The sequence below is a fragment of the Protopterus annectens genome, chromosome 10.part0 (genome assembly GCF_019279795.1).
Source record: "Protopterus annectens isolate FY-2018-M chromosome 10.part0, PAN1.0, whole genome shotgun sequence".
Classification (NCBI taxonomy): Eukaryota; Metazoa; Chordata; order Ceratodontiformes; family Protopteridae; genus Protopterus; species Protopterus annectens.
In genome coordinates this window covers 562,683,283-562,708,282 of record NC_056744.1, presented here as the reverse complement: position 1 = coordinate 562,708,282, position 25,000 = coordinate 562,683,283, and positions in this window count along the sequence as shown.

The window sequence follows — 25,000 nt, the reverse complement described above, 5'->3', positions numbered from 1 at the left end:
ATGATGATATCGCCCATATAAATTGTCCAGCAACAGGGTATAAGTTAGACTTGTGCTGTGCTGCTTGCATTAAGTACTGTGTGCTTTAAATATTTAGGTAGGAATTCTAGTCTCAATGCAGTCAATTTGTGAGTGTGTCTGTGTTCAGTTAATTTACATTTGACAGACTATTATAGAACAGCATGTGAGACATTCCTACTACCATCTTCTTCTCACAAATATACACTGCTGATGTCATCAGTTATAAAGTGCTGTCTTGACACTCTAAAAGCCAGACTTATGATGTTTGTAGTAAGTACTGTGACCAAGAGATAATCAGGAAGGGGTTCTAGTCTCACTGCAAATAACTAGTGTGTATTTGCTCGTTCAAAAATCAGCATGATGACAATTTTAGAATGACAGGTGAGTCCACAGCTACGCCAGACCTTACTCTGAACATGTTCTTGTAACATAGCCTGATGATGTCATCCTACATAAAGTGCACTGTGACATTACTAAGTCAAGCTTGTGCTGTGGCAGTAAGGTTAAGTACTGTATTCTCCAGCTTCTGTAACTAGATATTTAAGGGGTCTAATCTAACATCAGGCAAATTGAGTGTGTATCCATTCAAGTAACTTTCTGAGATAATTTTACACAGATATGTGATTCCACATCCACACCAGACACTTGTCGCAACATGTTATTCTCAGCATACAATGATCCTATCATGCTCTATGAAGTGCAACATGACAGTGTTAAGTCAGACATATGTGGTGGTGCTACTGTTGCATTGAATGCAATTCAATTTCTATACCTACACTGGTTTAATATTCAAATCCGACCAAGTTTAGTGCTGTGTGTGTAGTTGGTACATTACAATCATTATATGATCTTTTGAATCACTTTTCATTTCAATACCACTTAGGAGGTCCTTTACCATAGCTCCATGCATCCAACATCCCTTTTTCCCCTATGGCCACATGACATCCTTCTTGTAGAGGAGAGGAGGAGGATGTACTCATGTCAAAGATGCATACACACATTGTGAAGAAGAGTCCTTCCATGAGCCTCTGCAAGCCATCTCCAGACCACTTGATGTGTGATTGTTAATTTTGTCATGGGATGGTGCACATATCACATATGGAGAGAGGCACTGTGTAATACAGTCAAATGCACACATATACACATAGCTTTACTATCTTCCATCATATAGATATAGGGAGTTTGCTTTAAATGTTATAATAATGTCTAGGATTTTATGTGATGCTGGCCATTATCTTAGTAATGACCCTGTGAACATTTCACATGTCAATGTTGCGGTCATCAACATGTGCTATGTTGAGGTGTGTATGTATGGTAGGCCTACGGGAGTGTATTACAGTCTGTAATGTGAGGTAATGTATTGATGGCCACTGCTCTCATTTCATTACATGTTCCTTCTATAACAGCTGTAGTGCTATGCCTCCTGAGAACTGTTGACATGAAATGATACTATGTATATTGTTGGCTTAGTACAGAATGGGCAATCAGTAGATCATGCCCTGATTGTTGAATAACATTCTCCAGGGTGTTAACATACAAATAATGTCCACTAAAAATGAGTCCAATGATTCATGGCAGCATATCAAGATGCCGTGGGGCTCAGACTGAAAAAAGCCTAATGGCCGGCATTATTTTATTCTCACTAGGCAGTGCTTCTGCTGTTTAGTGAGTGTAAAATATATTTAAAAAAAAGAAAATTAAAAACCAAAAGTGTGTGTGTGTGTGTGCGTGTGTGTGTGTGTGTGTGTGTGTGTGTGTGTGTGTGTGTGTGTGTGTGTGTGTGTGTGTGTGTGTGTGTGTGTGTATTTGTGTGTGTGTGTTTATGTCTGTGTGTGTGAGTGTATGTATGCATTTGAGTGAAAACGAGATTGATTGAGCTATTTTACACTCACTAAGCAGCACTTTTGTTGTATAGCGACTGTAAAAACTAAATATAACAGAAATATAGTATGTGTGTGTTTATTTTTCTGTCTATGTGTGTGTGAATGCATGCTTGCATGTATGAAAGCAAGGTGTGTGTGAGTGAGAGAGAGAGAGAGAGAGAGAGAGAGAGTGAAGAATGACAGTAATCGAGCACTGGCAGCAGCAGCATTGAGAAGGTTTATGTATCTCTCACCTTTTAGATCAAGTTAACTGGATAAAGCCTAAAATAAATGGGGAACAAAGACTCAAAACAGGAACACATTAATGTTAAAAAAAATGACAAAGTTGCTTGAATAATAGGACTTGTGTCTAGTGCAAGTGTGTGTGTGTGTGTGTGTGTGTGTGTGTGTGTGTGTGTGTGTGTGTGTGTGTGTGTGTGTGCGTGTGTATGTGTGTATATGTGTGTATGTGTGTGTGAGAGAGGGAGAGACAGTGAGATCGATGGACCAGTGACAGCTGCAGATAAGAGGTTTGCGTACAGCTTGACCTTTTAGCTCAAAATATCTGGATAAAGCTTGAAATAAAGGTGAAACTAAGTCTCAAAAAATAGGAACAGGTTTTAAATGTCGTTCTTATTAAAATTACAAAATAAGTTAAATAACAGGATTTGTGTTAACATGAATTTTCTTAAGGAAATAAAGTCTGAAAGTCAAATGTATGTCATTATTTAGTGACTTCATTCCCCAAAGATTGTCAAGAAACCTTACATTTTAGCAGTAATGAACCAAATTAAACCAAATATCCAAATATTTTTTAAAAATGATTTTTTTGGATGTAAAATGCTTCCTCCAACACCATTCACATATACTACAGCGACTTTGAAGCATTAGGCAGAGGATTATTTTACATCAAAAATATATAAAAAATAAGATTGTAATAAAAACAAAATAAGTAAAACACAACAGTTTAACAGATGGCCCATTCTCTAAGCATGTCCACCATGGAGTGTGTTATGATATAAATAATGCCCCTCCAGGGGTGTAGAGGCTGTCTGCCTGTGATGTCAGGCCTCAGAACATCCCTGGGAAGGTGGTATTTACACAATAACGCACACCCTGTCAAGCATTATTGCTTGCTTAACATATTTGCTTTTGTAGCAGAGCAGATCAACATTCTACATGCTTCTCATTCAACCATCATGTTGACATTCACAGTATGGCACAGGTGTGCATATGTATACCTACCATCATTAAATACTCTGTGACATACATCAATATAATGTCATAGTGATTACACAGACAAATAAATCTTGTTTCATCCACATACTGTAATGTGATATACACAAAAGTATCAAGTTTTGATTCAATTGCACCCTTGCGGAATTCATTGTATGTGCAGTTGAGTTGCTATTTGATGTGGTCAGCAGCACAGTTGTGTAAGGAGTCAGCATTTGTGCCAATAAAAGTTCAGCATGAGCCACAACCAACTCATCAGGCCACTCAGACACAGCTTTCCTATGAAACACATATACGGATATGTTGTGCAATTGATGCAATTATGTAACATTAGTACAGCTGTATGACTGTGTGAACAATACCACTGTGTGGCATGTGAAGTATAACCAAGGGTGTATTTGGAGGTGTTGCCACAAATCATTTATTTAAATAAGTGTGAAATGTTAAGGGGAATACACAACTAAGGGAAGAGCTGTTTGAAAATAGCACCAGCCATGCCCAGCTGGGGAAAATAGACAATCTGCTAGCTGACAGTTTATTTCACACTTCACCCCCTGTCACCACTGACCATCAGCCAAAGCATACATGCAAACATTACTCGGATTATCTTTTCAGGACAGCAGCTCATCTGTGCACTCTCTAGGCTAAAAACACAGAATAAATGGGCCCTGACAACATCTCAGGTTACTTATAGCATGATTTAAAACCTGACCTAGCAGACACAGTTGGATCTCTACTCAAACACAGCCACCAGACCGCCTATGTTCTTGAAGAAGAATGTACAGCAGCATTCATCCTTCTGAACAAGGGGGAACCATCACCTGATGTAGGGACTTACAGACCCATACGGCTGATACTCCTCATCTGTGAGGCAGACCGACAAGTCATTATGGACCTTCTCAAAAAGGACAAAGGTAATCTCCCACCTGTGTACCAAACCCATGTTTGATTTGTTTAGGCTACATCATGTCTGTTAAATTTGTTTGACGTCTTTAATAAGGTCACCAAGGGCATGCATGAGGAAAAGAATATAATCTCATGTAAGTTGACCTGGATAAAGCATTTGACAGAAATCCACACTCAGGTATTACAGAGAAACTGTCTCAAGTGGCCATAAACACCACCGTCACCAGGTGGGTAAACAAATGGATCACATACAGGACACATAATGTCAAAGTGTGAAAAGTCACCTCTAGTTAGAGTCCAGTGACCAGGTCCCCACTTCAGGATTCTGTACTAGGCCCTTTCCGGTTCAATATTTAAGTTTTAGAAGTCAAGACAAACTTACACATCCTTTATCTAACTGGTTTTGTGGATGACTGGAAATTATGAACATACTTTGAATCCAAGAATGGTATTGGTATAATGCAGTAATTATTAACACACGCAAAGGATTGTTGCCAGAGCGATGGAGAGATTATAGATGAACAAAAATCATGGGAACTAACGTCGGGTGGCATGATGCCAGGGCACTTCTATGGGCTAGGCTTGTAAAGGCTCCAGGGCCATTAGCCTAGTACACAACTATGAACCTATGAACCTATTATTTCCTTTGAAAATCAAACACACAAGCTAATTATAATATAGACAGTACACCCATATGAGCAGACCAATTGGTACATGGCCTGGATACTTAGGTAGCGGAACTTCTACCAGCATATGCGATGACAAATTCCTTGTATGTAGCACATATCCTGAGTATGGGCAGACCATCCACATCAAAGGACATTATAGTCCCATTGTTCTCAGTCATCATCACACCAGTAATTGAGTACAATGCACCGTTTTGTGTGTACCTCACCACACATCTTACAGAGATGATTTACTCAAGTGAATCATTTTAGCCACAGTGAACTCTGCACATCTTATCGGCCATGCATAAGTATTCTTTGTGATGCATAACCATTAGGAGTTGATAGTGAAAGACTCCATTCAAGGTGTTATACAAGATGCATGTGTGATACGTGTTCCTGTGATGCACCCGATAAAGACATAGCTCATTGACAACATTGATGGCATGGGTTACATTCTTGCAAGTGTGGATTGTGGCATATATATGTATATATATATATATATATATATATATATATATATATATATATATATATATATGTATATATATATATATATATATAGATATATATATATATTCGCAGATGACTGCAAACTGGGCGCCATAATCGTCTCTCCAGCCGACACAAGCATCCTCCAAAAGGGCCTCATAAAAACAGACAACTGGTGCCAGAGCCATGGCCTCAAGCTAAACGCCAAAAAGTGTATAGTCATCCCCTTTGGCAAAAACAAAGTGCCCACAAATTACCACATAGGTGGTAATCCATTAAGTATGGAAGAAGTAATTAGGGACCTGGGGACCCAAGTTGATAGAAATCTCTCATTTGACAACCACATGGCCAAAGTGGTTAGAAAAACATTTTATATAGCCCACCTAATCATGAAGGGATTCACATCTAGATCAGGGAAGGTCGTTGTGCCTCTTTACTCATCCCTCATCAGGTCCATAATTGAGTACAATGCCCCTTTTGGGATGTACCTTACCAGACACCTGCAGCAACTGGAAAGACCCCAAAAGTACCTCACCAAGAGGACCAAAGGGCTCAAACAGATGCCATATGCTGCCCGGTTAAAGAAACTCCAGCTCTACTCAGTGACATACCGCCTGCTCAGAGGCGATCTGTGCCTGATGTATAAAGCCATGTCCAATCCGGAATTAATGGACATGCTGCACCTCAGAAAATCAAAATCCCATTGAGCTACGCGCTCGAGAGACTTGAACCTCAGCACTGAAATAAATAGGACATGCTGGAGGGACAGATTCATAACCCAGAGGCTCCTTTCACTCTGGAATAAAATCCCAGTCCAGGTTAGGCAGAGTTCCTCATTGACTCTCTTCAAGAGGAATCTTGATGAGTGGATGGGGGATCATAGGTTTATGGGTATCACTACTGTGTCACTGTTAGACAGAGGCACAGTATACTAACCTCGAAAAAGGGCATAGCAAAATTAATTTAAAATGGGTGGCGAAAGCCAAACACACTCTGGCTAGGCTTATAAATGCCCTAGGGCAGATAGCCTAGTATGAACCTATGAACCTATATATATAGGTTCATAGGTTCATAGGTTCATACTAGGCTATCTGCCCAAGGGCATTTATAAGCCTAGCCCATAGTTATGTGGCTTTCGCCACCCCTTTAGTTTGAATAAAAACTATGCCTATCATTTTGCTGTGCCTCTGTCAAGCAGTGACGCTGAAGTAATCCCTGGGGTATATCTGCAATCTCCCATCCATTGGTCAAGATTCCTCTTGAACAAGACCAGAGAGGTGCTCTGCCTCACATGTACCGGGATTTTGTTCCACAGCATAGGGAGTCTCTGGGTGATGAATCTGTCCCTCCAGCACGTTCTATTTATAACCGTGTCAAGGTTTAAGTCTCCCGCCCTTGTGGTTCTGAGGGATCTAGATTTTTGAGGTGAAGCATATTCATCAAATCTGGGTTTGACATGGCCTTATATGTCAGGCACAGGTCACCTCTGAGCAAGCGGTATGAGACTGAATAGAGCTGGAGTTCTTTCAGTCGGGCAGCATAAGACATATTTTTGAGACCCTTTATCCTTTTGGTGAGGAACTTTTGGGGCCTTTCAAGCTGCAGCAGGTGTCTGGTCAGATACATTCGAACGGGCATTGTACTCAATCATAGGTCTAATAAGTGATGAGTACAGGGGACGATGACCTCCCTTGATCTAGATGTGAATCCCTTCATGATCAGGTGGGTGATATAGAAGGTTTTCCTAACTACTTTAGCAACATGAGTGTCAAACGAAAGGCTACTGTCAACCTGGGTCCCCAGATCTCTGATGACTTTTTCTGTGCTCAGTGGATTGCCACCTATATGGTAGCTAGGGGTAGCCTTGTTTTTCCCAAAGGGTATGACTATGCATTTTTTGGCGTTTAACTTCAGGCCATGGCTCTGGCACCAGTTATCCATTTCTGTGAGGCCCTTCTGGAGGATATATATATATATATATATATATGTATGTATCATGCAAACCTCTCAGCTAACCAGGATACTACAAGCATAAGACTGTTCCTATTAATACATCCAAAAAGTGGTAATTTTTGAGGAAAGTGTGCTTGATTACCCTTATAGACTGCTGAATAATTATTACAGTTGTACATGTGTATCCATGCAGAATATATATAATAAGCCACAATCATATATTTTATGTCAATGACACAGATTAATAGTGGTATTATTATGAAATTGTGCACGATCATGTGTGCTTCTGTCTACTGTTGTCCATGAGCCTGTTGTTATGTGTTCTGATTGGTTGGGATCTATGTTGACATTACATTCAAATTCCAGCAACTCATTTTGCACATCTTCACAATATGCACATACCCCCTATTTTATATACCATCCTTGATAAATGCCCTCTCCAATGATCATGTTAAGATGTTTATATCACAAACAATCATCTCCGCTGATATGTGACCTTGTGTGACAGTCATATAATATACATTAACTGTTTGATGATATGACTATACCCACACAGGAGGTGTATGTGCAACAGGCCCAAGTCTATGCTGCTGCTGTTCCTAATAGACCTCAGCCAAACAGGAGAAGGGTGTTTAGACACCATTTAACTTTTCATGTCTGCATGAGGTGGAAGTTATAGAGCACTATAGGATGGACAGAAACCCACAACAAGAAGCTTGCAACCTATGTTGTCCTTAACTGACAGTAAGGACAAACAGTGGGGAACCAATACCTGTGGAGACTAAGATATTTATTTTATTTTATTTTATTTATTTAACATTTGTTGACCGGGAAAGTCCGACTAGGTTTCACAGATCCTGTTTTCAGTAGAGGCCCAGGGAGAAATGCTCCAGAAGCATGTTTTTAGAATGTGTATGTGCAACAGGCCCAAGTCTATGCTGCTGCTGTTCCTAATAGACTTCAGCCAAACAGGCTGAATATGTGTAGCACTTAGAATATTAACCATAGGAACCTTCCAGAGATCAGAAGGGGATATGCTGGGGGGTGTCACAGGCTTCAGCATCCAGCATCTTACATCAATTCCTGAAAGCTATACTACAACATTCTGGTGACTACATACATTTTTCCTGTACACCCGAGGACAGAGCTGCAACTATGCAGGATTTCTACCCTGTAGTGCACTATCCTGAAATCTTCTGTGCCACACACTGAAATCAAGGCACCACCCCAGGAACAGGGAAGAACGTACAAAAACAGAAACAGCTTCCACTCCATTAACTGCCAGGTCACGTGTAACATTAAGGGAATCATCCTGAATGTGTGTGCTGGCAACCCATGCAGTTAGCATGATTCCCATCTCTGGCATAGCTCTCAACTGTCTCAGACATTTTCTAGGGGAGATATCCCACAGGGTCATTTACTGGGGGATGCAGGTTATGCACTCCAGCCGTGGCTGATGACATCCATCAGAAATACACACACACAGAAGAATGCTATAATGATGCACACACTCAAACAAGAAATATCATAGAGTGTGTGTTTGGGCTGCTGAAGTCATGGTTCTGGTACCTAAATACATCAGTGGAGCCCACAGTACAATCGCCATACTTGTGCTGAAATTTTCACCATCTGTGCCATCTTTCACAATATTATTCTGAGAAAACAGTTTAAGCAGGAACACCAAAGGGAAGGGCCAGACATTCCATCAACGCTAGCAGGATCGCCACAGCCATGTGCAGGTGAGGAGTCAGTGGGGGACCATCAGTCTCTGTGGGTGTAGACAGATATAGATGTGCAAAATATGGCCTCACTTTGGCCAAGAGGCAATGGATAGCACACATGTTCACCACCTAAGGGAATAAAACTTTCATCCTATGCACATGCAAATAATAACATTGATGCCAGGCAATGGTCACAACCTTTACTTACCCATGTAAAGGCTGTGTACTGCTAGTGTCACATAGAGTTGGCCCTGAATTAAAACTCTTCTAACTGCTGAACTATTGAGGTAAGTTTTGAACCTGGAATAGGAAAATAAATGGCTTAGAACACAAATGAATGGCATATCCTTGCGTACTGTTACTTGCTAATGTAACTAAGTAGAAGGTGTGTGATTTTTACAGCAATTACATCAATATGTGACAGCATTGACTTATGTCAATAAATGTGCTCGCTAACAACTACTACGTCTTATGCACCAAGGATTCAAACATTACAAAAACCTGTAAGAAAGCAGTAGAATTTTCAAAAGAGCATCACAAACACAGATATACAAAGACTTATGAATCCCTGAATTTAAAAGATAGAAACAAGGATATGGCACAGTTATCATTTGCACAGGGTATTGTTTGGAGGGGGGCAGGAGGCCAAGGTTTACACAAAAGGTAGTGAGTGCATGTAAGTCAGAAAGACAGGCAGGCAGAAATTTTGATAAAGCATCAAATGGCCACTGAGACTGAATGAGTTGTAAGGCTTATGAATGACACATGTAACTGTTATGTGTGCGTGTCTATGTAGGCATTCAAGGTGAAACATGTATAAGTGCTTGCAAGAACACAACCACGCTCTGTGCTAGTTCTATATCCTAGTATGTCAGGTGGGTGCCAGACATGCATGGTTCTGGTAACAGTTCCTCGTTGTCACCCCTGACTGTGAGAACTGGCTTTGTCAGGAGTTGCTCTGCACATCCATGCCCATGATCAGATGCACTGCTGCTATCTAAAAGTGACTGATGTCTGCTGGATGTGTTCTCATCATGAGTACATCCAGGAACATGACCATATGGCCTAACACATCTGGATGTGGACACCTCAATCACTGAAGAAGTATTGGAAGCAGTGCCACTATGGGAGCATGATCAGGCACAGACACTTTGGCTAACACTGGTGCATGCCTCAGCTGGATGGAGAAGATACTTGGGAAAAGAAAATATGAAGCACTCCAACAACAAGCTTTGAAGGGGAAGGTGATGACAGATCTGAGGGTGAGGACTATATTCTTACTGTCCCTGTGCTTGACGGGCATGGGCATCTGATGTCCTCTCCCTATCCATGGTGTGCCCCAACTTTTTGTGTCCCTCACCATCTCTGTCTCTGTCTTGTTTGTCCTGCTTGTCTGTAACTACTTCCTCACCTACCCTACTTACTTGACACTGACATACCTACATTTCTTACTCAACATTCCTCTCTTACTGAAATAAAATAAAAAAAAAATGGGCATGTGTCCAAAAAAAAAAAATCATCTCATACATAGCTCTCCACTTAAAACATGTGTCTTTTTGACACACTTAATTCAGTCCAATTGGCTATACAGCATTACTGCATTGGTGACACACATCTTTGTTGTGGTGACAGTCCATATTCATCCAGTATTCTATCCATGTTTATTTTACAGTGCTGAAGAAGTGGATAGCTATGATTCTTTCCTAATTCCCTCCTGCACATTCCTATATTGCTTTCCCTTTGTTCTTCCCCTTGCTTGCCTCCCCCCCATTTCACCACTTTCCTATCTACTCTATTTTTGCATCTTTAATCTGGTGAAAAAATGGAATCACACACCACACACACAAATAATAAATCCCTAGGGAAGCCCTTCACTTTTTGTCTTCTGCATTTATGTGGAGTTTGGCATTGCACATCAATGCTGAGTGACAGAGAATGGCTCGTCACACCTTATGGCATGGTGTGGTTACTGCTGCACAATGCTGCTTAAACCCACTGGGCTAGAGAAACACACAGTTAAAGCAGAATAAAGCTATTCATTTTAAATATTTCCTATATTTATTTAGACTGATGAATGTATAAATATGCAAATCCATATGCGTACTGTTGACATAAATTGAGTAGCGTTCGTTTTTATACAGTACTTCACTGTAGTCATTCCTCTCACATTTTCAGAAATTATCACATGTAATTATTTAATTACATCCTGAATACATATGTTAAAATTTAGATTAAGCTGGATTTGAGCCCTGTATCATCTGTACTCAAAATAAGAGCCCATTGCTGTTACTCCTGCCGTCACAGAACCAGGTAGGTGGCAGGTATTTTTATTACACTCAGTACTGTCCAAAATGCTGACTGTTGTGCCTCTCCACTTAAGCATGCTTGCAGGGAGGAAGGTAAACCAATAGAACTGTTATTATTTTCTCATTAAAGGAGAGAACTGCATTTGCTTGTCACTTAACTCTGCACAAATAAGGAAAGCAGTACTAATAATCTTTAATGTCATGAAATTTCTGACACAACATTTCTAACATTAACTATGTTTTAAACACCATAGTATCTCTCAGCTATTTCCACCCTAGGCCATATGCATAAGTACTTGTCAAGTTCCCAGATGTTAACTACACTACAGCAGCAAATAGCACACCTATATTATTTTATCATCTAAACCTTTATACTGACAAATGCACATTAACATTGTCTTATACGTGTATTAATGTGGACGTTAGTTCTTCACAAATGTGAATACATGTACATACACAATTGCATCCATGCTGATCACAAAATGTGTGTGTGTCTGTATGTGACAATAACTGTGTAATGTACACAACATACTGAGAAACAGCTGCATATGTGTCAGTTTTTCTACATGCATTTCTGAAAGCATTTTAGCATCTAGTTTGACAAGCTGTCTTTTAAAGTATACCTGCACATTGGAAACACAACAGGAAGTAGTACATCCACACTTTGCACACCAGTCTCATAACAGGATATGTTACCCACATCATATAATGATCATGACATCATCTATAAAGACCACTATGACAAGGCAAAAACATACCCCAGGGGTGTTGCAATCATTAAATATTGTGTTTTGCAGATGGGAACAAAATACTTACATGTGTGTTAAAGTAGCACAGCGGCCACATTATGTGTGTGCCTGTATGTGTGTGTAAGTGTGTGTGCACAGTCAGAGAAACATCATTCTCTATACTGCTATGATCAATATGGTCCATTGCAGAACTTGTATCTTGGCAATCATACATGGCTACCCAGTCATGTCATGCAGGCCTCACAACATCTTCTTGCAAACATCCAGTGAGGATGTCATCCACTAGAAATTGTCCAGCAGCAGTCCAAAACTCAGACTTGTGCTACGGAGCCTGCATTAAGTGCTGAGTTCTCTAGCTGATGTCACTAGTTAGGTCCGAGTTTTCATCTCACAGTAGTCAACTGGTGTGTGTGTGTGTGTGTGTGTGTGTGTGTGTGTGTGTGTGTGTGTGTGTGTGTGTGTAGTCAGAGAATGTTAAGTGTGTATCCTACTGTCAACAACACAGTCCCATGGAGTGCAAATATTTTGAGAGTCATACATGGCTACCCACCCATTTCATACAGGCCTCCCAACATCATTGCTCAAACATGCAATGATGATGATGTCCACTATAAATTGTCAAGCAGCATTGCAAAGTCAGACTTGTGCTGCGGCACTAATATTAAGTAGTGGATTCTCTAGCTGGATTAACTAGGTAGGTAAGGGTTTTAATCTCACTGCAGTCAGCTTGTGTATATGTAGTTAGAAGAGTATGAGTCTGTATCTTACTGTCAGCAATCCAGTCCAATAGGAAATTAATATTTTTAGTGTTGCATGCGCCTACAAATCCATTTCATACATCCCTCCCAACATCTCACAAATATCCAGTGATGATGTCATCCACTATCAACTGTCCAGCAGCTGTGCAAAAGTCAGACCTGTGCTCATACCTCTCAAATGTGCACAATTTTCAGGGATGTCCCTGATTTTGACTCAGATTTTATCTATGTCCCTCTTAATCCCTCCTAAAATGGGTTACTTTTGGAGAAAAAGTGGCGTATTGCACCTAATAAATAATGACAATATTAGAGTTATAGACTTTTTTTACTTGAGAAAATGTATTATTAATTCACTTTTGTCTTATTTTTCCAGTACCTCATGTTAATAGTGCTAATATTTTAAAAGTACCCATGATTATCCCTGATTATTTCTTGATTTGTCACTGATTCCATTGAGATTTGTCCCTGATTGGGTAGGAGCAATGACTGTGCTGTGGTGATTGATTTATGTACTGAGTTATCTAGCTGGTCTAACAAATTAGGTAGTGGTTCTAATCTCATTACAGTCACCTGGTATGTGTGTGTGTGTGTGTGTGTGTGTGTGTGTGTGTGTGTGTGTGTGTGTGTGTGTGTGTGTAGTCAGAAAAGTCTAAGTCTGCATCCTACTGTCAACAATCCAGTTCCACAGAGAGCATATATTTTGGCAGTCATACATGCCCACACATCCAGTTTATACATGCCTCCCAACATCTTCTCTCAAACATCCAATGATGATATCGCCCATATAAATTGACCAGCAGCAGGGTATAAGTTAGACTTGTGCTATGCTGCTTGCATTAAGTACTGTGTACTTTAAATATTTAGGTAGGAATTCTAGTCTCAATGCAGTCAATTTGTGAGTGTGTTTGTGTTCAGTTAATTTACATTTGACAGACTATTATAGAACAGCATGTGAGACATTCCTACTACCATCTTCTTCTCACAAATATACACTGCTGATGTCATCAGCTATAAAGTGCTGTCTTGACACTCTAAAAGCCAGACTTATGATGTTTGTAGTAAGTACTGTGACCAATAGATAATCAGGTAGGGGTTCTAGTCTCACTGCGAATAACTAGTGTGTAATTGCTCATTCAAAAATCAGCATGATGACAATTTTAGAATGACAGGTGAGTCCACAGCTATGCCAGACATTACTCTGAACATGTTCTTGTAACATAGCCTGATGATGTCATCCTACATAAAGTGCACTCTGACATTACTAAGTCAAGCTTGTGCTGTGGCAGTAAGGTTAAGTACTGTATTCTCCAGCTTCTGTAACTAGATATTTAAGGGGTCTAATCTAACATCAGGCAAATTGAGTGTGTATCCATTCAAGTAACTTTCTGAGATAATTTTACACAGAGATGTGATTCCACATCCACGCCAGACACTTGTCGCAACATGTTATTCTCAGCATACAATGATCCTATCATGCTCTATGAAGTGCAACATGACAGTGTTAAGTCAGACATATGTGGTGGTGCTACTGTTACATTGAATGCAATTTAATTTCTATACCTACACTGGTTTAATGTTCAAATCTGACCAAGTTTAGTGCTGTGTGTGTAGTTGGTGGTACATTACGATCATTATATGATATTTTGAATCACTTTTCATTTCAATACCACTTAGGAGGTCCTTTAACATAGCTCCATGCATCCAACATCCCTTTTTCCCCTATGGCCACATGACATCCTTCTTGTAGAGAAGAGGAGGAGGAGGTACTCATGTCAAAGATGCATATACACATCATGAAGAAGAGTCCTTCCATGAGCCTCTGCAAGCCATCTCCAGACCACTTGATGTGTGATTGTTAATTCTGTCATGGGATGGTGCACATATCACATATGGAGAGAGGCACTGTGTAATACAGTCAAATGCACACATATACACATAGCTTTACTATCTTCCATCATATAGATATAGGGAGTTTGCTTTAAATGTTATAATAATGTCTAGGATTTTATGTGATGCTGGCCATTATCTTAGTAATGACCTATGACCCTATGAACATTTCACATGTCAATGTTGTGGTCATCAACATGTGCTATGTTGAAGTGTGTATGTATGGTAGGCCTACAGGAGTGTATTACAGTCTGTAATGTGAGGTAATGTATTGATGGCCACTGCTCTCATTTCATTACATGTTCCTTCTATAACAGCTGTAGTGCTATGCCTCCTGAGAACTGTTGACATGAAATGATACTATGTATATTGTTAGCTTAGTACAGAATGGGCAATCAGTAGATCATGCCCTGATTGGAGAATAACATTCTCCAGGGTGTTAACATACAAGTAATGTCCACTAAAAATGAGTTCAATGATTCATGGCAGCATATCAAGATGCCGTGGGGCTCAGACTGAAAAAAGCCCAATGGCCGGCATTATTTTACTCTCACTAAGCAGTGCTTCTGCTGTTTAGCGAGTGTAAAATATATTTAAAAAAAAGAAAATTAAAAACCAAAAGTGTGTGTGCGTGTGTGTGTGTGTGTGTGTGTGTGTGTGTGTCTGTGTGTGTGTGTGTGTGTGTGTGTGTGTGTGTGTGTGTGTGTGTGTATTTATGTGTGTTTATGTCTGTGTGTGTGAGTGTATGTGTGCATTTGAGTGAAAACAAGATTGATTGAGCTATTTTACACTCACTAAGCAGCACTTTTGTTGTATAGCGACAGTAAAAACTAAATATAACAGAAATATAGTATGTGTGTGTTTATTTTTCTGTCTATGTGTGTGTGAATGCATGCTTGCTTGTATGAAAGCAAGGTGTGTGTGAGTGAGAGAGACAGAGAGAGAGAGAGAGAGAGAGAGAGAGTGAAGAATGACAGTAATCGAGCACTGGCAGCAGCAGCATTGAGAAGGTTTATGTATCTCTCACCTTTTAGATCAAGTTAACTGGATAAAGCCTAAAATAAATGGGGAACAAAGACTCAAAACAGGAACACATTAATGTTAAAAAAAATGACAAAGTTGCTTGAATAATAGGACTTGTGTCTAGTGCAAGTGTGTGTGTGTGTGTGTGTGTGTGTGTGTGTGTGTGTGTGTGTGTGTGTGTGTGTGTATGTGTGTATGTGTGTGTGAGAGAGGGAGAGACAGTGAGATCGATGGACCAGTGACAGCTGCAGATAAGAGGTTTGCGTACAGCTTGACCTTTTAGCTCAAAATATCTGGATAAAGCTTGAAATAAAGGTGAAACTAAGTCTCAAAAAATAGGAACAGGTTTTAAATGTCGTTCTTATAAAAATTACAAAATAAGTTAAATAACAGGATTTGTGTTAACATGAAATTTCTTAAGGAAATAAAGTCTGAAAGTCAAATGTATGTCATTATTTAGTGACTTCATTCCCCAAAGACTGTCAAGAAACCTTACATTTTAGCAGTAATGAACCAAATTAAACCAAATATCCAAATATTTTTTAAAAATGATTTTTTTGGATGTAAAATGCTTCCTCCAACACCATTCACATATACTACAGCGACTTTGAAGCATTAGGCAAAGGATTATTTTACATCAAAAATATATAAAAAATAAGATTGTAATAAAAACAAAATAAGTAAAACACAACAGTTTAACAGATAGCCCATTCTCTAAGCATGTCCACCATGGAGTGTGTTATGATATAAATAATGCCCCTCCAGGGGTGTAGAGGCTGTCTGCCTGTGATGTCAGGCCTCAGAACACCCCTGGGAAGGTGGTATTTACACAATAACACACACCCTGTCAAGCATTATTGCTTGCTTAACATATTTGCTTTTGTAGCAGAGCAGATCAACATTCTACATGCTTCTCATTCAACCATCATGTTGACATTCACAGTATGGCACAGGTGTGCATATGTATACCTACCATCATTAAATACTCTATGACATACATCAATATAATGTCATAGTGATTACATGGACAAATAAATCTTGTTTCATCCACATACTGTAATGTGATATACACAAAAGTATCAAGTTTTGATTTAATTGCACCCTTGCGGAATTCATTGTATGTGCAGTTTAGTTGCTATTTGATGTGGTCAGCAGCACAGTTGTGTAAGGAGTCAGCATTTGTGCCAATAAAAGTTCGGCATGAGCCACAACCAACTCATCAGGCCACTCAGACACAGCTTTCCTATGAAACACATATACGCATATGTTGTGCAATTGATGCAATTATGTAACATTAGTACAGCTGTATGACTGTGTGAACAATACCACTGTGTGGCATGTGAAGTATAACCAAGGGTCTATTTGGAGGTGTTGCCACAAATCATTTATTTAAATAAGTGTGAAATGTTAAGGGGAATACACAACTAAGGGAAGAGCTGTTTGAAAATAGCACCAGCCATGCCCAGCTGGGGAAAATAGACAATCTGCTAGCTGACAGTTTATTTCACACTTCACCCCCTGTCACCACTGGCCATCAGCCAAAGCATACATGCAAACATTACTCGGATTATCTTTTCAGGACAGCAGCTCATCTGTGCACTCTCTAGGCTAAAAACACAGAATAAATGGGCCCTGACAACATCTCAGGTTACTTATAGCATGATTTAAAACCTGACCTAGCAGACACAGTTGGATCTCTACTCAAACACAGCCACCAGACCGCCTATGTTCTTGAAGAAGAATGTACAGCAGCATTCATCCTTCTGAACAAGGGGGAACCATCACCTGATGTAGGGACTTACAGACCCATACGGCTGATACTCCTCATCTGTGAGGCAGACCGACAAGTCATTATGGACCTTCTCAAAAAGGACAAAGGTAATCTCCCACCTGTGTACCAAACCCATGTTTGATTTGTTTAGGCTACATCATGTCTGTTAAATTTGTTTGACGTCTTTAATAAGGTCACCAAGGGCATGCATGAGGAAAAGAATATAATCTCATGTAAGTTGACCTGGATAAAGCATTTGACAGAAATCCACACTCAGGTATTACAGAGAAACTGTCTCAAGTGGCCATAAACACCACCATCACCAGGTGGGTAAACAAATGGATCACATACAGGACACATAATGTTGAAGTGTGAAAAGTCACCTCTAGTTAGAGTCCAGTGACCAGGTCCCCACTTCAGGATTCTGTACTAGGCCCTTTCCGGTTCAATATTTAAGTTTTAGAAGTCAAGACAAACTTACACATCCTTTATCTAACTGGTTTTGTGGATGACTGGAAATTATGAACATACTTTGAATCCAAGAATGGTATTGGTATAATGCAGTAAGTATTAACACACACAAAGGATTGTTGCCAGAGCCATGGAGAGATTGTAGATTAACAAAAATCATGGGAACTAACATTGGGTGGCATGATGCCAGGGCACTTCTATGAGCTAGGCTTGTAAAGGCTCCAGGGCCATTAGCCTAGTACACAACTATGAACCTATGAACCTATTATTTCCTTTGAAAATCAAATACACAAGCTAATTATAATATAGACAGTACACGCCTATGAGCAGACCAAGTGGTACATGGCCTGGGTATTTAGGTAGCGGAACTTCTACCAGCATATGCAATGACAAATCCCTTGTATGTAGCACATATCCTGAGTATGGGCAGACCATTCACATCAAAGGACATTATAGTCCCATTGTTCTCAGTCATCATCACACCAGTAATTGAGCACAATGCACCGTTTTGTATGTACCTCACCACACATCTTACAGAGATGATTTACTCAAGTGAATCATTTTTGCCACAGTGAACTCTGCACATCTTATCGGCCATGCATAAGTATTCTTTGTGATGCATAACCATTAGGAGTTGATAGTGAAAGACTCCCTTCAAGGTGTTATACAAGATGCATGTGTGATACGTGTTCCTGTGATGTACCCAATAAATACATAGCTCATTGACAACATTGATAGCATGGGTTACATTCTTGCAAGTGTGGATATATATATATATATATATGTATATATGTCATGCAAACCTCTCAGCTAACCGGGATTCCTCATTATGTAAACTACAAGCATAAGACTGTTCCTATTAATACGTCCAAAAAGTGGTAATTTTTGAGGAAAGTGTGCTTGATTACCCTTATAGACTACTGAATAATCATTACAGTTGTACATGTGTATCCATGCAGAATATATATAATAAGTCACAATCATATATTTTATGTCAATGACACAGATTAATAGTGGTATTATTATGAAATTGTGCACGATCATGTGTGCTTCTGTCTACTGTTGTCCATAAGCCTGTTGCTATGTGTTCTGATTGGTTGGGATCTATGTTGACATTACATTCAAATTCCAGCAACTCATTTTGCACATCTTCACAATATGCACATACCCCCTATTTTATATACCATCCTTGATAAATGCCCTCTTCAGTGATCATGTTAAGATGTTTATATCACAAACCATCATCTCCGCTGATATGTGACCTTGTGTGACAGTCACATAATATACATTAACTGTTTGATGATATGACTATACCCACACAGGAGGTGCAAACAGCAGTACACACACTGTATTGTGTGCATATGTGGTTAATATTCATGCTACAACTGTCTTGTCTTTGTGGTGTACGCACATTGACATATCCTTATCTGGTATACATTACCATGTTTCACTTGTCCTCGTCCCCTTTCTTCATTCCTACCATTCCTGTGTGTGGCCCTGTTTAATACACAAACTTCCCCAGAATAGTATGTTTATAATGCAGTCTATGTACCCTTGATGATCACCACCAAACCTTTATTTCAGTGTGCATAAAACATGTTTATATTGTACTCTGCACTAACTACACTTTCCTATAATATGTCAGGACTGCATTCATTGTTTTAAATTTAACACTGGTAGTCATTGTGGCTGTCCTCGCAATCATGCAGAACTAGTTTGCTCAAAGGTAAACATGTATGCATGTCTAAAGGTGTTTGTGCTGCTTTACATGGTTTCGTGGCTGGCAACACTTTTGTTGTCCGTAAAACCATGCTTGTATCCATGTAAGCACAATGCACAGCATGCATATGCACTTAGCACTGCTGATCATTGTGCTAACACGTAACCTTCATCTTAGGCTTCGTGCTAAGCCTACACAAAGTTTATTGAATCCCTAGGATTGTTTTATTTAAAATACTGTTTTATCTTCTGGCATAAACAAGAAGGAAGTGTAACCTTGGGTGAGTATCATGTCAGTGTCAGAACTGTAAGCTATTTCATACACAGTAACTGAAAAATGGCATTTAGATCACAAAAGAATAGCAAAAGTGAAGTGAATGCCACTGAGCTAAGATTGCCATATTTATTGAAAAATAACAGTTTTAACTTACAATAAAGTTATTTCTCTGGCTATCAACTATCATTATCTTCTTTCGGCTGTTCCCGTTAGGAGTCACCACAGCAGATCACCTGTTTCCATTTCTTCCTGTCCACTGCATGTTGCTCTGTCACACCATCCACCTGCATGTCCTCTCTCACCCCATCCATAAACCTTATCTTAGGCCTTCCTCTTTTCCTGTTACCTGGTAGCTTCATCCTTACCATCTTTTTCCCAATATACTCAGCATCCCTCCTCAGCTTATGTCCAAACCAACATAATCGTGCCTCTCTGGCTTTGTCTCCAAACCTTCCAACTTGGGCTGACCCTCTAATATACTTATTCCTAATTCTGACCACCCTCGTCACACCCAGTGCAAATCTTAACATCTTTAATTCTGCCACATCCAGCTCAAACTCCTTCCTTTTTGTCAATGCCACTGTCTCCAACCCATATAACATAGCTGGTCTCACTACCCTCTTGTCGACCTTCCCTTTCACTCTTACAGGTACTCGTCTGTCACAAATCCCTCCTGACACTCTTCTCCACCCACTCCATCCTGCCTGTACTCTCTTCTTCACCTCTCTTCCACACTCACCGTTACTCTGAACTACTGACCCCAAGTATTTAAACTCATCCACCTTCGCCACCTCTACTCCTTGCATCCTCACCATTCCTCTATCCTCCCTCTCATTCACACACATATATCTCTGGCTATCAACTATACAGCCTGAAATAAGCAATAATTTATCAAAAATGGTTATGTTTAACTAACCAAAACCGTTTGACTTTCCAAAGCCACTTCACAAGGTTGTTTCACTGATTATCAGTTTTGCAACCTCAAATAACTAAGAATGCAGTAAAAATTGTTACATTTAAGTATCATACCTGTTAAGATTTCCAAAGCCATTTACTTGGCTATCATGAAGGCAGAGATCAATACACACTTCCAAACAGCTGCCAAGCTGGATAAAGAAAGTGAAGAAACCCTTCGATACTTCACGTTACGATACGAGGGAATAAATGTAAGCTCTTTACAGCCAGTTTTCTTGTTCTGAGGGCAAAAGTGTTACATACAAATCAATAATAAGTAAGATCAATGACAGGGTCAGCCTTAACAATTGTGGGCCCCAATTTGGGCCATTTTGGGGGGATTCCTCCTTGGGCTCCCTGACCATTCCACCTCTCCATCCATTTGTTGGCTTCATTAAATTAAGATTATTGCTGATTAGATATCTGGAATGTGTGTTATTACTATGTATTAAAATAAAGCAATATGTGTATTTATTAGATTATATTTTGTCATAAGACATGTTAATACAGACGTAAACTACTGGACCCCTGTAGTACTCCTGAACCAGCATCTCCCGTGGCTCGTCTCTCATAATCTGCTTAACTCACTCAGGGCCACTGTAAGGGGCCTGTTTGATGCACCACTGAGGACCTGTGTCTACATGGTGAATCACCACAGCATACACCATGGCTTAACTATAGACATCTTTCCAAACTCTGTAGTACTGTCTAGATCTCCTGAACATAGGTAAGACATACAGTAGCTGCACACCTCCCCTTGCTCCCTCAACACTTTTTTTTGTATTTTATCTTATTTTTGCTGTCTTGTCTCTCTCTCTACCTCCTGTCCTGTCCTGTCTTCATCTGACTTATGCTTTACTCTCCTTCAGACTGTATGCCCAAGAGTTGTACATACTAAAATACTTTGTTTTTTGTATGTTATTTTCTCAATAGAAACATTATTCTATATGACAGTATGACAGTGTACAGGCACTGTCCTTATCTATTTTACCACTTATCTTACTGACTGAATTTCTATAGCATGTCTACATATAATTTTGTCATTATACTGCATACTACCCTGATTTGTACTTCTCTGCATGCTTGCGCTTACATTACCATTGGTACTTTATTGATTAAAGTGTATTGTTTCTTGGATTGTTTTCCACTGTACTACCATTTTAACATTTTCAGCAAAGTGAATAATTTGTCTTTTCACCTCTGTCTCTCACTGCTCTGCATGTACACCTCATGTTTTACTTCTCTAGGATTATTTTATTCCTATCTATGTCTGCAGCAAGCATTTCACTGCCATACTGTAGAAATGTGATCATTCTGTCACAAGTCTTAGTGATCAGAAGTTATCTTACACCATAATGTCTGCATTTTTCTGCTTCCTAAAGTTTATTTTCATGCTGAAACAGTTATTTCTTGTAACTTTATTCATTAACATTCATAAACCCCATTTCATCAAAAAGCAAAAGAAAGCAGTGCCTCGCTAACAGTCTTCTAAATAAGCCTGGTCTTATCTTCTAATAAAGTAACTAGAGCAGTACACAAAAACCAGATGGTTAATGTTTTGGGGTGAAAACCTGTTGGGTACTCAGCAACAGCACCCAACTAAAATGGGAGTGGAAGCAGCTAACACTGTGCAGCCTACAACAGGCATGATGCTGTAGTTACTGAATACTGAGCTTGTAAACAATGTAGGAGTAAGACTACAGTAGGAAAATACCTTGTACGTTACTGTAGTGTCTCTTAGGCAAATTTTTGGGTTATGTAATGCATAATAACCTTATCGTGGCCTAATAGGGCCCCCAAGGGAGTGGGGCACTATTCGGCCAAATTGGCCCAATTGGCCTAAGGCCAGTCTTGGTCAGTGAACATTTTGTGCCAAAAAATATTATATGTGAAAGGACACCTTTTTATAGATTTCTTCATATTGAAGAAGCATCTGTTGAACCTTTTGTCAGGCATTTATATGGACTGTCTGAAAACTGTAGGACTGTCAAATGAAAAATGAACAAATAAGAGAAGGAGAATTCTTACTGACTGCATTGGGTTATATTGACGTATTTCAAAAGTTACAGTCAGAAGTGAATTAACTATGAAATGAGACATTCACATTACTAGATAAGCTAAACTTGTAAGGAGACAAAATGCTAATATGAACGCAGTAAATTATGTGTTGAGGTATAAAGTAAAAAAATGGCAAATTGAAAGAAAGCACAATACCAGACCAGGTGTGTGCACACAAGAAGCAGAGTGTGCTCATACTTAGCAGAACTATGGCATGTGACATGGAACTAATTGCTGTAATAAACAAAGTGAATATGAGTGCCTTCAGTGCAGCTGGTCTGCTTAACTGTGAAGTGAATAAAAATAAAGTTAAATTCAGACACTTCTCTCATATGCCTTGAAAAAACTCCAGAGTGTGACACAGAAGGCCTCTGGCTAACGAAGTTCGCAGATGACTGCAAACTAGGAGGCATAGTCAAGTCCCCAAATGATGTGGACATCCTACAGAAGGGCCTCACTGAGACAGATGCCTGGTGTCAGAGGCATGGCCTCAAGCTCAATGCCAAAAAGTGCATTGTCATCCCCTTTGGTAAAAACTCTGTATCCATGAACTACCACATAAACAGCAGTCTACTTAATGCTGAATGTGTGAAAAGAGACCTTGTGACCCAGGTGGATAGTAGTCTCTCCTTTAATAATCACATCGCCACAGTAGTCAGGAAATCCTTCTATGTGGCACACCTCATCACAAAAAGGTTCTTATCCAGGAAAAAAGAGGTCATTGTTCCCCTCTACTCGGCACTCATTAGACCCATTATAGAGTACAACACTCTTGGAGTGCACTTCACAAGACATCTGCAGCAGCTGGAAAGGTCAGAGAAGTACCTCACAAAGAGGATTACTAGCCTCAAACAGATGCCCTACACTGACTGTCTCAAAAAACTCCAGCTTTAGTCTGTAGTATATTGCCTACTCCGAGGAGATCTCTGCCTAACATATAAAGCTATGTTAAACCCAGAATTGTTGGATATGGTACACCTAAAGAAATCCCAATCCCTATGAGCTACATGCTCTAGGGACCTAAACCTTGTCACCACAATAAACGGGACATGCTGGAGGGATAGATTCCTGTTCCAGAGACTTCCTTTACTCTGGAACAAGCTACCCATCTATGTCAAGCAAAATTCCTCATTAGCACTCTTCAAGAAAAATCTTGATGAGTGGATGGGAAATAGGAAATACACCCTGAGGATCGCTTCTGTGGCTCTGCTCAACAAAGGCACAGGAAATCAACTTTTTTGGCTGGTGTAAGTCAGGAAAACTTGTTGGCTAGGCTTACTTAGGCCCTTAGGATGATAGCCTAGTACCTACCTATGAACCTATGAACCTATTATAATGTCTGAAGTAAAGACAGCACTAAAATGAATGCAAGTACTTCTTATAGTTAAAAGTGACACTGGACTGACTGAATGCTGTGCCCACATGATCTCAGTCATCAAAAAGAATGCTAGTATAAGAATATGCACTTCCGTGAAAAAGTTAAATAAGGTAGTTATGAGAAATAGGTTTATTCTACCAACCCTATTTGACATTGCACCTAACATGTTAGATACCAGAGTGCTGTCCACTTTAAACACTTTTAGTGGTTTTTGAAAGATACTGCTAAAGAATGATAGCCAAATGCTAACGATTGTTATTACTCTAGTTGGACAGTTTTGCTTTAAGAGACTGCCATTTACTTAATGCCAGCATCAAGATATTTAAATAACTAAATAATCTGTTGAAAGGGCATAAGGTTGTTGTTATTATCATGAATGAGGTACTAGTGCTATGTCCTGATAAAGAAGTACATGATGGGAGTTCAGAGGCTGTACTTCAGATTGTATTAACTTATTTTATTTTATTCTTTGTTAAATGGGGCAGAGCACTGATCCAACAATCTGATAAAAAAGAAAAGCACAATAAACACAACGCTTTCAACAATAAACAAACAAACAAACAAACAAACAAACAAACAAACAAACAAATAAATAAACAGCACCATAGATCAATAAAAGAGAGCTCGTTTTACATATTACCTATAGTATTAGTATGGTTGTAAGATGCATATATACTGAGTAAGAAATGCAAGTGATAATTTGGTATTTATAGTATGTATAAATGTTTTCTGAGAAAAATGGAGTATGGAGGGTTGGGGAAAGGGAAAGAAAAGGTGAGGAAGGACAAGTGTG